This window comes from Equus przewalskii, chromosome 6 (assembly GCF_037783145.1).
Source record: "Equus przewalskii isolate Varuska chromosome 6, EquPr2, whole genome shotgun sequence".
Classification (NCBI taxonomy): domain Eukaryota; kingdom Metazoa; phylum Chordata; class Mammalia; order Perissodactyla; family Equidae; genus Equus; species Equus przewalskii.
Window position 1 is genome coordinate 51431694 of NC_091836.1, and position 12754 is coordinate 51444447.

Consider the following 12754-nt stretch of genomic DNA (forward strand, 5'->3'; position numbering starts at 1 on the left):
TGGGACCTGGCTGATTTCTCCTGGAGAAGGCATGAGTGTCTTGAGCCTGGCACACGGGAACCTTGGCGACTATAAGTTGATGTGTTACAGGTTTTGTGGCCCTGGGGGTTGAATCCCCTGTGAAGCTTGTTAGATAAATTGATCAGTGGATCTTCTACTCCTGATAGTTTGACTCCTCAAGGGCAGGGACCACACAGGAAGGGGTGTCTGACCTGTCAATTCCTTATCCCTGCGAGACTAACAGTGGGGCCAGCTGTGATTCCTATCTTCTGGGTCTTTATCCTCTGGTAAGAATCACTCTAGTGTTCCTTGGATCTCCTCTTGGGGACAAATGCCAGCATTTTCTGACTTGTAGTTTCATCATCAGGAAGATGGTTGACTAAGGAATGGTCACAGGATTCACTAGGGTAATGTTTTCAAATGTTAACCTTGACCAGAATGACCTTGAGGATTTGTTAAAACACAAGTTTCTGAGTCCTACCCTCAAGTTTCTACTATCTAGTTCAGTAGGTCTGGGTTTGGATGCGATCAGTTTGATTTTTCACAAATTGCAGATTTTGCTGGTTCCCATGATGATCGTTTGAGAATCATTGCCTTAGGGCAATGTTCCATCATTTTAACTTTATCAAAACTATCAGTTGAGGTTTTTGTTATTATATAGCTTACCATTTTATCCCTGACTTACCTGGTCAGCATCTCCAGGGAAAAATCTGAGAATATACTTTTAAAAGACAATTACAACAGCTTTGTCTTGTTTATTTTTTGTTTATATTTTTGTTTTGGATACACACACACACACACACATATATATATAAAACAAAATTTGCCATTTTGATGATTTTTTAATTATACAGTTCTGTGGCTTTAAGCACATTCACAATGTTGTGTAACCATCACCACCATCCATTTCCAGAAATTCTTCATCATTCCACAAAGAAAGTCTGCACAGATTAAAAAAGAACCCTCAATTTTTCTCTCTCCCAAGCCCCTGGGATGCTTTGTGTCTCTATGAATTTGCCTATGATAGGTACATCATTTAAGTGGAATCATATAATGCTTATCCTTTTGGGTCTGGCTTATCCCACTTAACATAATGGTTTCAACCATGATGCAACATGTATTAAAATTTCAGTCCTTTTGAATGCTGAGTAATATTCCATTGAATAGATAGGCCACATTTTGTTCATCCTTTCATCCGTTGATGGACACTCGGGTTGTTCCATATTTTGGCCACTGTAATTAATGCTGCTATGGACATTAGTGTACAAGAATCTATTTGAGTTACTTCTTTCAATGCTCTTGAATATATACCTAGACATGAAGTTGATGGATCCTGAGAATCTGCTCTTAAAAGCATACCAAATGATCAGACATTCTAGGATACACTGTCCTAGGGCATTGAACAACAAATCTTGGAAAGTCCCAATGACCCCTATTCTGTACTTTGGTAGTTCTTAAGAGAAAACAAAAGAGGTAGAAAGTCAGGATGTCAGATTAGTGGATCTGATGGTCTTGACAAGGGCTTTGTACCTAGGTGTAACTTATTACTTAGCCAAATCTTTACTGAAAGATTTAGGCCAAGTACTGTGTAAGATCCCAGTGTTAAATGGTAAACAAGACACCAGATGCAATTCCATCATAAAAAGAAGAAAGATCACTAGTTAATGCCTTGAGAGAGGGGCAGATGTGTTTTCTGAAGAACAATTTGGGTTGAAATGGCAACTTCCATAGTATATATCAGAATTTTGGCTTTATTAAATCACATTAAAATTCTAAAAGTGAGCAAAAAACGTACTTATGATAGGCATTAAAATGAGAGAGGTACAGTACAGTGGGAGAAATCAAGTATAGAAAAACATCACAGGGATCCAAGACATCCAAGTATCCCCAGGTACTTCTCTCAGAAGCCCAGGATGTGTGTTATCTTCAAATTGCAAACCACCAAGATAAGTGCAGATATCTCTTTGTCAGGAAAGCAAAGGCATGAGTTTACTGAAATGACAGTTATACCCCATTGGTCACAGAGCCAAAACTTGGTTACATAATCCAGTTGCAGACCATGGATCTATTAATTTTCAATAGAAGATGGATCAAGCTGATACAGAAACTTCTGGGCGAGCTATATTTCACTTATGTCTTGGAGAAGAGTTAATATCCTGATTCCAAGTGACCCTGGAAATAATCCTCCAGTTACTAAAGGCCAGTTGCAAGATAATCCTATCCTTATAGGCCCATCGATAAGGGAAATAACTGAATAAACCGGGAAATCATACTTTGAAATCCTATGCAGCATTTTGATTAAAAAACAGTAAAGCAATATAATCAATAAAATACCATCTGGTTAAAAACACAATACATGATTACACATTTTCTGTGGTTATTTATATATATATATATGTGAAAGAATAGAAAATGTGTCAAGCTAGATGAGGGATGGCCACCCTAAACACCCCTTTCTCCCGCATGCAGAAGCTCTGGAAAGTATAATTGGTGCCAAGAGGGGGCTAGGTTGAACAGTATATGAGACAGATGGACCATATGTTTCCAGTCTCTCCTCAAGGATTTTCTCTCTTAGTATTGGTCAGAGAAAAGAAGGAATTGAATATATTGAGTTGTGGAGATTGTGTCTTGCTTGATGTGATGCCCTAGAAATGAGAGCTTTAACTGGGGTAATTGTTGTGTATTGGTGTCAGAATGAATTCAAGCCCTGTAGCCTTGGGGACAATTGCATGGACACTGTCAGGAAAGGAATGCAGATTCAGGTGAGCCACAGGCAGGGCCATAATGTTCAGAAACATGGGATGCTATCTGCTTCATGGATAGAAGATAAGGACAGTGGAATCTAGTGGCTGCCTTATAGAACAACCAAAAGGTTTATCATCCTCTCCCTTTCTCTGTCTCTTTCTATGTCCTATCAATTTAAGACCTATTCAGTCATACAGTGATTCTCCATGCAGCTCCCTTGGTAAAACCATATAGACTCAAATTGTGCAGTTTTAAAACATGGTTCCCAAATTCTTTGATATTCATCTCAAATCTCAGGTCCCCCATCTTCAATCTTAACCTGTGATGCTAAGTTTGGATCACAGTTGAAACTACTTTACTACCTCCGTGAACTCTGGGTAAGTTATCCAGCTTCTCAAAATGTCAATTTCTTAGTTGTAAATGAGACCAATAATAACTATAATTTTGCTGATTTTTAAAAAATTGAGAATCAACTAAGGTAATATCCCAGCTATTTATCCCCACGTGACAAACCAAGCCAAAATTTAATGGCTTAATGGGAACCATTTTACTGTGATCTCCTGATTTTGTGGGTCAAGAGTTCAGGGAGGACTCAGCAATTCTTCTGCTCTACATTATATGGTGCTGTTCCGCTAGCAGTTTGGCTGCTTGAGAAGCCTAAAATGATGACAGTCATATCTCTGATGCCATAGCAGAGAGAACTGGAAAGTTTGCCTCCGCTGAGACTAGGGCCAGAGCACCTACATATGGCCTCTCCAACATGCCAGTCTCAGAGTAGTCAGAATTCCTATATGGTGGCTTAGTGCTGCCAGAGCAGTTATTCAGAGTCCAAGGATTTCATAATTTAGTCTTGTAGGTGAGGCAGCATCACTTTTGCTGAACCCTCTTGGTCCATTCCAGATTAAAGGAGAGAACAGACATCACCTGTCTATGTGAAAGAATTTGTAGCCATCTTTAATTTGTTACAGGAAATGAAGGTATGCTTAGTATTGAGTCTAGCACATGGCAAATAATTAATAAATGTTGGCTCCATTAGTATTGTGATGGTGTTAATCACCATGTGTGCAGAAATACAAATGTGTGAGCAGAAGCAATGCACATAAAGACACATTCAATCATAGAACTAAATTAAAATTTGAAAAGCAATACTTTTAGATCATTGTTATTATCATCATCATTAGGATCATTATCATTATTTAAGACTACTCTTATTTCATGGTATGCCTAGAGGTGCTTCAAATCTAAGCTTCCTGCTTGTTGGTGTAGATGCAAACAAATTGATCAAAGACATAAATTTACAGACAGCAGAGAGAAAAGAAATTCTTAAAGAAACTACATAGGGAAAGCTTGATTTTCCTACTGTATAAAAATAAAGTTGTAGATACCAAAGGTATAGTGGGCAGGAAGAAAATGTATTAAAATATGAGCCAGGGGTCCGCCCGGGGTGCAGCGGTTTAGTGCGCATGTTCTGCTTTGGCAGGCTGGGGTCCGCCAGTTCGGATCCAGGGTGCGGACATGGCACCGCTCATCAAGCCATGCTGTGGTAGGCATCCCACATATAAAGTGGAGGAAGATGGGCACAGGTGTTAGCTCAGGGCCACCCTTCCTCAGCAAAAAGAGGAGGATTGGCAGCAGATGTTAGCTCATCTGAGGACTGATCTTCCTCAAAAAAAAAAAAAATGAGCCAAGTTTTACCATTGCTACTTACTGAAAGGATCCATTTAAATCCCAAATTCATCATGGACAAGAAGATGTTCTGCTCAGGAATGTTCCCAGCACTCCCATGCAGAATTCTAATATTGTTCTCCAAGATTCTCAGCCCCTAGCATGCACAGTTTCTTCCAGTTATTCAATCAAACCATATTCTGGGTGCTTCTGTGAAGAGATTTTGTGGATGAAATTAAGGTCCTGACTCAATGGATCTTAAAATAGGAAATTATCTGGATAATCTTAATCTAATGATATAAACCCTAAAAATAACCAGAGTTTTCTCTAGTTGGTCAAAGAAGAGGAGGCTGGAAATTTGAAGCCTGAGAAAGATTTGGCATACCATTGCTTGCTTGAAGAAGGAAGTGGTAATGTGTTAAGGAATGCAGGGAGCCTCAAGGAGTTGAGTGTCCCTTGATTGACATGTACTAAGCAATAGAGACTGTGGCAGACAAAACAGTAGAGCCCAAAGATGCCCATTCCAGAATTACTGGACCCTTGGAATACATGCCCTACATGGCAACAGGAACTTTGCTGATGTGACTCAATGAAGGATCTTGAAATAAGGAGAAGATTTTGGATTATCCAAGTGGGCCCAATCCCAATGTAATCACAAGGATCTTTGTAAAAGAAAATCAGGAGGATCAGAGTGAGAAAAGAAGACGTAAAAATGGGAGCATGTTACAGAGAGAGGGAGAGGGAAGGAGACAGAGAGAGAGTGACTACACTACTAGCTTTGAAGATGAAAAAAGTGGATGAGGGACAAAGGAATACCAGTGAACTCTAAAAACTGGGAAAGACAAGGAAATGTGTTTCCTCCTAGAACCTCCAGAAGGAATGCAGCACTGCTGACCAATCTTATACTTCTGACCTCTAGAACTGTAAGATGATAAATATGTGTTGTTTTAAGCTACTTAGTTTGTGGTAATTTGTATGGCAGTCATAAGAAACTAATACAGGTGACTTATTTCTCTAACCACAAAGGACTGAATTCTGCCAGCAACCTAAGTGAGTTTAGAAGCAATTTTTTCCTATAACCTCCAGATAAGAATTCAGTCTGACTGGCACCTTGATTTTGGCCTTGTGATTACCTGACCAGAGAAATCTCTTAAGCCAAACTAGACTTCTGACCTACAAAACTGTGAAATTTTCAAAAGTACATTGTTTTAAGCTACTAAACTGTGGTAGTTTGTTAGATGGCAATAGAAAACTAAGCCTGGTACATCAAGCAGTAGATGAAGGGGTTCAGCATGGACATGACTATGGTCCACATCACTGAAGCTATTGAGCTTCTCTGGGGAGAATCACACAAGAACTGAGGTAGATCCTCAGGACTCTCCCATAGAACAAGGAGCCCAATAGACTTGGCTTTCAGAAGCCCATTGTCACAAAAATGAAATGCATAAGAAAGACCACTATTTCAAGAAAGAGAAGGCAGACATAGTGACATTGCTACTGAAAATTTAAGCATTTTGAAGAGTGGAAAAATCCCTAAGAAATTATTAGGGACATAAGGTCATGGCAGATCTAAGGGAGAGCAATTTATGATTGAGGTAGAAAGACTCCAGATGAGTTGGTTTAAGAAAGAGTGAGCAGGGTGGAAATGAAAGTAATAAGTGTAGAATGAATTCTCCAAAAGTTTGGAGCAATATCCAAGGGGGAGTATGGGTCTAAGAATGAGTTTCATTTTCATTGAAAGAAAAGGTACTGTGGAACATCCCCATGACATCGGAAATTATAACATTGTATGTAGGGATTTGAATATACAGGATAAAGAAAGCATAAGAGATAGTGTAAGTTCCCCCAAAAGTTAGGAAGGAATGGGATTCAAAATTCAGGTAGAGGTTTTTAAGAGACAGTCATTAAGAAAATAATTATAGAAATAATTATTTAACTACCATGGTGGGAAATGTTGTGATGGATGGTAAGTGTCCAATGAGAGCACATATCTGGTGTGGCTCTATAACTGAGAACTGAAGGATCATGGGTAGGATTCAGCCAAGCATCAGCTTGTCTCTCTAACTCCCAGCTCTCTCAACAGGAACTTCTCCATTTTTTCTGTACAATTACTTGATTTATGCTGCCACACATGAAGACTGATGATTGCCAGTCCAATACATTTAACCTCTGAGTTAATAGCACCAATAGTGTGTTCTGTTTGCCCCTCGCCACAAGCTTTCCAAGATTCAACTGATGTTTTACCATCCCTAAAATGTTGTTCTTCCTGTTATTTCCATCTCTTTGAAAGCTAACACCACCAAGTTTGGCATTCATGAATTGTTTACTCATGTTCTCAATTGGGCTGATTTTGCCTCCACTGGAACAATTAGAAATATCTTGAGACGTTTCTGGATGTCAGTTATAAGTGCTGGCATCTAGTGTGTAGGGCCAGGGATACTGTTCAGCATTATACAGTACATAGTACAGCTCTCTATGAGAAATAATAAAGACCCAAAATGTCAGTATCATTAAAGTTGATAAATCCTAAAATACACTGTTGAGGAGTAATATTAAAATTGTTATCTAAAGGATCCAAACCATTCTTTAGTACTTTACAATGATAATTGAAAATATCTCCAAGAAATATTTCAAGATGAAATAAATTCATACATGTGAAGAAATAAACACAGTCCTGATGTGGTAAGCACTTGTTGTGACTACTGTATAATTTTCATTCCATTTCTTCTAGAGAAAACAAGCACACCACCAAATGAAGATGAAGACCATCAATATTTGACAGATGAATTTTTGGGGAGACCACATCAGGACTTAAAATGATAAGTACTTTGTATCTAAAGTTAGAAATCTTAAGAATAGCTGCAAAAAGCTGATCAAAAAAGGAAATTTAATGGACAATGTATAACCAAAAAAAGTCAAGAATGAATTACTGAGGAGATTATTGACCAGAAACTGACACAAAAACAAATAAAAGAAAAGTCAGAAGGTGCTTTGGGAATAGAAAAAAATCAAGCATATTTTTTAGCGGATAAAAATAAAAAGGAGATTTAAAATTGCAATATTTGCTTTTGGGGCCCAAAATGTCCACTATGTTTTGATGCTAGTGGCCCATTATGGAAAAGATGTTGCCTAGATGAAGGCTTTTCTAACAGCCCCTTCACATCCTTGTTCCTTAGGCTGTAGGTGAAGGAGTTCAGAACAAGGGTGACCACGGTGTACATCACTGAAGCGATTGAGCTTCCTTTGGAAGAGTGGGTCACAGCAGAACTGAGTTAGACCCCTGGCTTCTCCTATAGTACAAGTATTTCACACAGAGTTGAGATCCACATGTGGAAAATGCTTTACATTTTCCTCCTGTAGAGGACATCCACATTAAGGAGGAAACAATCTGAGAGTAAGAAGAAAGGATCCCAGTGAGAAGAAACACACAGAGCAGGACAGTGGCCGCACACAATGAAATGTTATTGACGAGGGTGTCAGAGCAGGATAATTGCAGAATGTGAGCCAGTTATCAAAAGAAATGTGGAATTTCAGTGCAGACACAGAGAGTCAGCCACATCATCAGTAGAATATGCAACAGGGAGAGAGATAGATGGATCAACCAAGATACCAGGACCAGAAGGCTACAGAAGCATGGGTTCATGATGATCATGTAATGCAGGGGGTGCCGGATGGCCACAAACAAGTCATAAGTCATCATGGTCAGAATAAAACCATCTATTCCAGCAAAAACCATAAAAAATACACCTGAGTGAGGCATCCTACGTAGATGTCTTTACTCTGTGTTTGGATGTTCACTAGGATCTTTGGGATGGTGGTGGAAATGAAGCAGATATCTACAAAGGACAGTTTTGAGAAGAAGAAATACGTGGGGGTGGGAGGTGGGAGTTAGAGCTGATGGCCAGGATGATGAGAACGTTCCCAAGCATGTTAACTAGATACATGGACAGGAAGACTCCAAAGAGCAGGGGCTGCAGTTCAGGATCCTCTGAGAGACCCAGGAGGAGGAATTCTGATACTTCTGCGTGGTTTCCTGCTTCCATGTAGTTGATATGTCTGCCAGGGAAGGAGGCAAATGGAATGTTCAACAAACGTCCACCTGCCACCTCAGCTAGTCAGCGTCTCTTGATTCCCCTTTAGGTGGACAAACTTCACCCTCTGTTGACTCTTTCCAATGACAGTGATTCACTCAGTAAAGTGGTACCCCATTTCCATTTTAAATGTGTGTAATCATTCAGACTTTAATTTAGCAGAAATCTTTTTCTCTCTCTTTATCTCCTACTCACTGGTTTTAATTGTTGTATTTGGACTATTAACATAAACCACTTTCTTCATTGATATGATTCTTCCAAAATTGAAGACGTTGAAGATATTCTCTTTGATAATCTCCATACTTGCTTTATTCTAATAACTCTGTGATACTGATTAAAATATGAGTTTTAATGCAAACAATCAATACTGTGACAATTATTTTTTTATCTATAGCTCGCCCAATGTACAGTATAGAGCTGTGATTTAGAAAATTGGATCCTGAGCCAGACTTCCTACAACAGAATTTTACTCCACCAGCTTACTATCTGTGTGACTTTGAGAAACTTATTTAATCTCTCCTCACTGCAGATACCTCACCTCTACAATGGGAGTAGTAATTATTCCCTACACAGTAAGACTGATGAGCAAATTAAATGACAATGCATATAATTTTTCTTGTGATTCCTGTGAAATACAATTGACACAATAAATGTGAGCTTCTGTTCTCAACATCACAGTAAATCTGTCTTGCAAGACCATCATTTCTCGATATTCCCTTAAAATAGAGCATTCATCAAGGATGGATTCTGATCATTGTAAATGCAACAGGTCTGTTACCTCTTTTGACTGCCATGCAGCACTAATTAATGAAAATCCCTATGACTCCCTCTGTCAGAGCCTGCATACCAGGTGGATTCTTCTAAGACTAGGGAAAATCATGTGGACTACACAGATGGGAGGAGGGAACAAAATTACAAAAGCATTAAAATAAAATACAAAGAGTGTGTGCTCAGTGTACATGTTCAGAAGTGGGGATGTGTTGTACTGAAAATCAGTGTAATTAATTGCAGAAAATGATTGATAGATTTGATTAAAATATTCAAATCATCTCACCCCCAAAATTGAAAGTCATATTTAAGATTTAAAAATAAATGTTTATATTCTCTATGAGAGAAAAAGCTTCAGTGCTACTAATATCAAGAGAATGCTGACTAGTTGAAGAAAGAAAAGTCATTGAGGACCAATATAGTCTGCAGATGTGGGTGGAACAGTCTTCTCTGAAATATGAATATTTAAACTTTGAGAGGAAGAATCAGTAATTGTTAACCAGGAGAAGTAAAGAAACAGCAAGCATTTTGGGCTTAGAGAACAGAATTCATGATTGCACTGTGGGTAGATGAGTTGGGAATAGAAGGGACTCGAGACGTTAGTGAAATGGAGAACAGATTGTTATAGTCAAGAGGACAGAGGGGATGGGGCCCCCAAGTCCAACATGCAGTACTATTCTTTGATGAGCCTGTAATTTTGTAACTTTGCTTATTTGTGGGTCAGAGGACATAAGTACTTTGCTCACTATTGTCTTTCCAGTGACTTACATGGTGCCTGGCACATAGTAGGTGTTCAATACAGACAAATGTTAGATGTGTAATAAAGACTGAGATACAACACATCAACTATGACAAAAAAATAGAAATCTTCAAGATCACATATGTCTGAATGTACACACATAATTGAATAATAAAGTTAAATCAAATGTACTCATATCTATTTAAATAGCATAACACACTATGAATAAGTAATTCCTGTTCTAGGAATGGGAAGCTGGTTTAATACTGGATGTTTGTTAACAATTCATCACAAGAATAAGTCAATGAAGAGAAATCATAACCATAATCACAATATAAAATGCATTTGAGAAAATGTAACAGCCATTACTGTGGTCAGTGGCCTGGACAGACGCTCCTGTTAAATGAGGAAATTAAGGACAGTGTCTTAACTCAATGAAGAATGGTTGTTTATAACTTCAGCCAAAAGGATATTCTACATTAAAACACAAAAATATTTGTGTTAAATTCATGAAGAGACCAAGGCAGTCTACTCCAACTTCAATCACTTGATATTATTCTGAATATTTAAAGACACTGGTAAGATGAGAAAAAGAAATTGGGCTAAATGCTGAACATCAGAAATAATTATAATATTTTTAGATGATATTGTGAACACTAAGATGAAACAACAATCAATATAGAACTCTCAAGTGCTATCAGTGAGTCAAATCTGCTGCAAAATAGGGAATGCAATAGAAAGATCCCATCATATGAGGAATAAAATGGACATGAAGAATGATAGATCTCCAGTGAGTATTTAGTGAATAAATGATTGGACGGTGGAAATCCAAAAGGAGCCTACAATTCTGGGAAAGAGTGGAGAAGAGGTGGAAACTCTCTGGAAATTAACTCTTAGGGGGAGAGGCTCTAGATTCCAAAAAGAGAGAGAAGGAAACAGAACAAGCACTGGAAAAGACTGGGTTCAGTGGAAACTAAAGTGCCTTCAAACTAGAAACTTCACCTTTGCAGACTAAATAAATATGGAACTGCCCCAGTCTCATTATTCTAGAGGTAAAGCACAGTACCTGCTTTCTCTTCTCTTTTCCTTTCAACTCTACCAGCTCTCACTGGGATACACTGACCCTCTGTGATGGCTATCACTGAAGCTTTCTGTTCTCTGATGTTTGTCCCTGGGAAGCCCAATGGGGTTGCATTGGCTAGGACCAGAGAATTGTAGGTAGCGGGCAACAGAAACATGTTTAAAGTTTTTAGCATTTCAAGGGTTGAATTTTTCAATGTCTCATTAAATACTTTTTTCTATTGACTTTCCTCTCTGCAAACAATTCAACTTCCTTGGGATACAAAGGTAAGTGAATGGAAAATTTTCAGTCAATGTTGTGTCTGTGCAAGCAGCAAAGGGGGAAATGAATTTATTTCCTTTAAGGAGAAACTCTTCTTTCTTTGATTTTATTTAAAAATTGCAAAGTGTCCCCTAAGAAAAGTTTACTTTCTATAGGGACCAAACCCAGGAACCAACTTTCTGTGACGTTCTTCCCTTGAAGAATCTTGGGACATTTTTATGGATCACTTTGTGTCCACAATGTCATGAAGGCAAATAGATCCTTTTTGAATAAAAGTGGGGTAACTAATAGTTTTGGTTTCTTGAAAGGACTAATAAAATGAGGACTGAAAAATATCCCTTGACATTTGCTGGTGACATGGAGTCATTTGTTGATATAAGGAGGACTCCATTTATTACCACTAAATAGAGGGGCAGGGGCAGAAGTAATCCAGGTTGAGGGGGATGAATAATGAGTATTGAGGAAATACAGGTGGCAAGTAAAAATCATATATAAAGTTTGACAAGGAAGAGGAGGACAGTGTTAAATCATAGCCTAAGAGAGTATCGAGCATGGGAGAATAAAAAATAAATCAATGAAAGATATAGGAAGAAATTTCATTTCAAAGAGAAGATCATATTTCATGCAGACATTTTAATACACAGGAAGTGTTGACTACATAAGCCACAGGATGCAGTAAACACTAGACATCAATGACAACCATAATGTGCTCTATCTCCAATTTAAAGAATACATGGGTCCAGAAATCAAGGGTTTGAAGTAGAAGCAACACTGTCTAACATCACTCACTGTGAGCCATGTCAGGAGTTTGTGCTTCAAGTTTCCACACCTCTGGCCTTTGCAGGTTTAGAGGTCTTGACTCTAAAGGAATAAGCCTTCCAGAGACATGGCAAAATCTCATTGAACTTCTACTGCCTGGCACTTCAGTTCTCTCATGTGAAGAAGAGGTGTCACCAGCCTGGCAGGTGTAATTGACCCTGGTCATCAATGTCATTGTGTGACCATAGCAATGGGCATGAACTTGCACTCTGCTGTGCTCATTTCTCAGACAGTGGCTGGGAGTAGTCCAGGAGCTAGCTCTGTGCAAACACATTGGTGGATGCAGATTTATGTTGGTAAGTCATGCACCCCCAACAAGAAATCTGAGTGGTGTGACCTTGAGTGAGGCAGGTTCCTTTAGCTACGAGCAATCCTGATGTGAGCTGAGGGCTGAGGGCTGTCAGAAGACTGCACCACCTGCATCTGGAAGAATAAGCCCTTAATCCTGAAGGAGGATCTGGGCAACGTAGCACAGCATTCACTAGAGTCCATCCCTTTGGAAATTTCCATCAACTTTTAAAAAAATTTTGAGATATAATTATTTAACATTACATTAATTTCAGGTGGACAAGATGATGATTTGAT

At 38.6% G+C, this 12754-nt stretch overlaps 1 pseudogene; it reads right to left on the reverse strand.

Annotated features, from left to right (window-relative positions):
• Nucleotides 1–7457: 7457 nt before the first annotated feature.
• On the reverse strand, nt 7458–8453 carry LOC103563616 (olfactory receptor 7D4-like; annotated as a pseudogene).
• Nucleotides 8454–12754: the final 4301 nt, after the last annotated feature.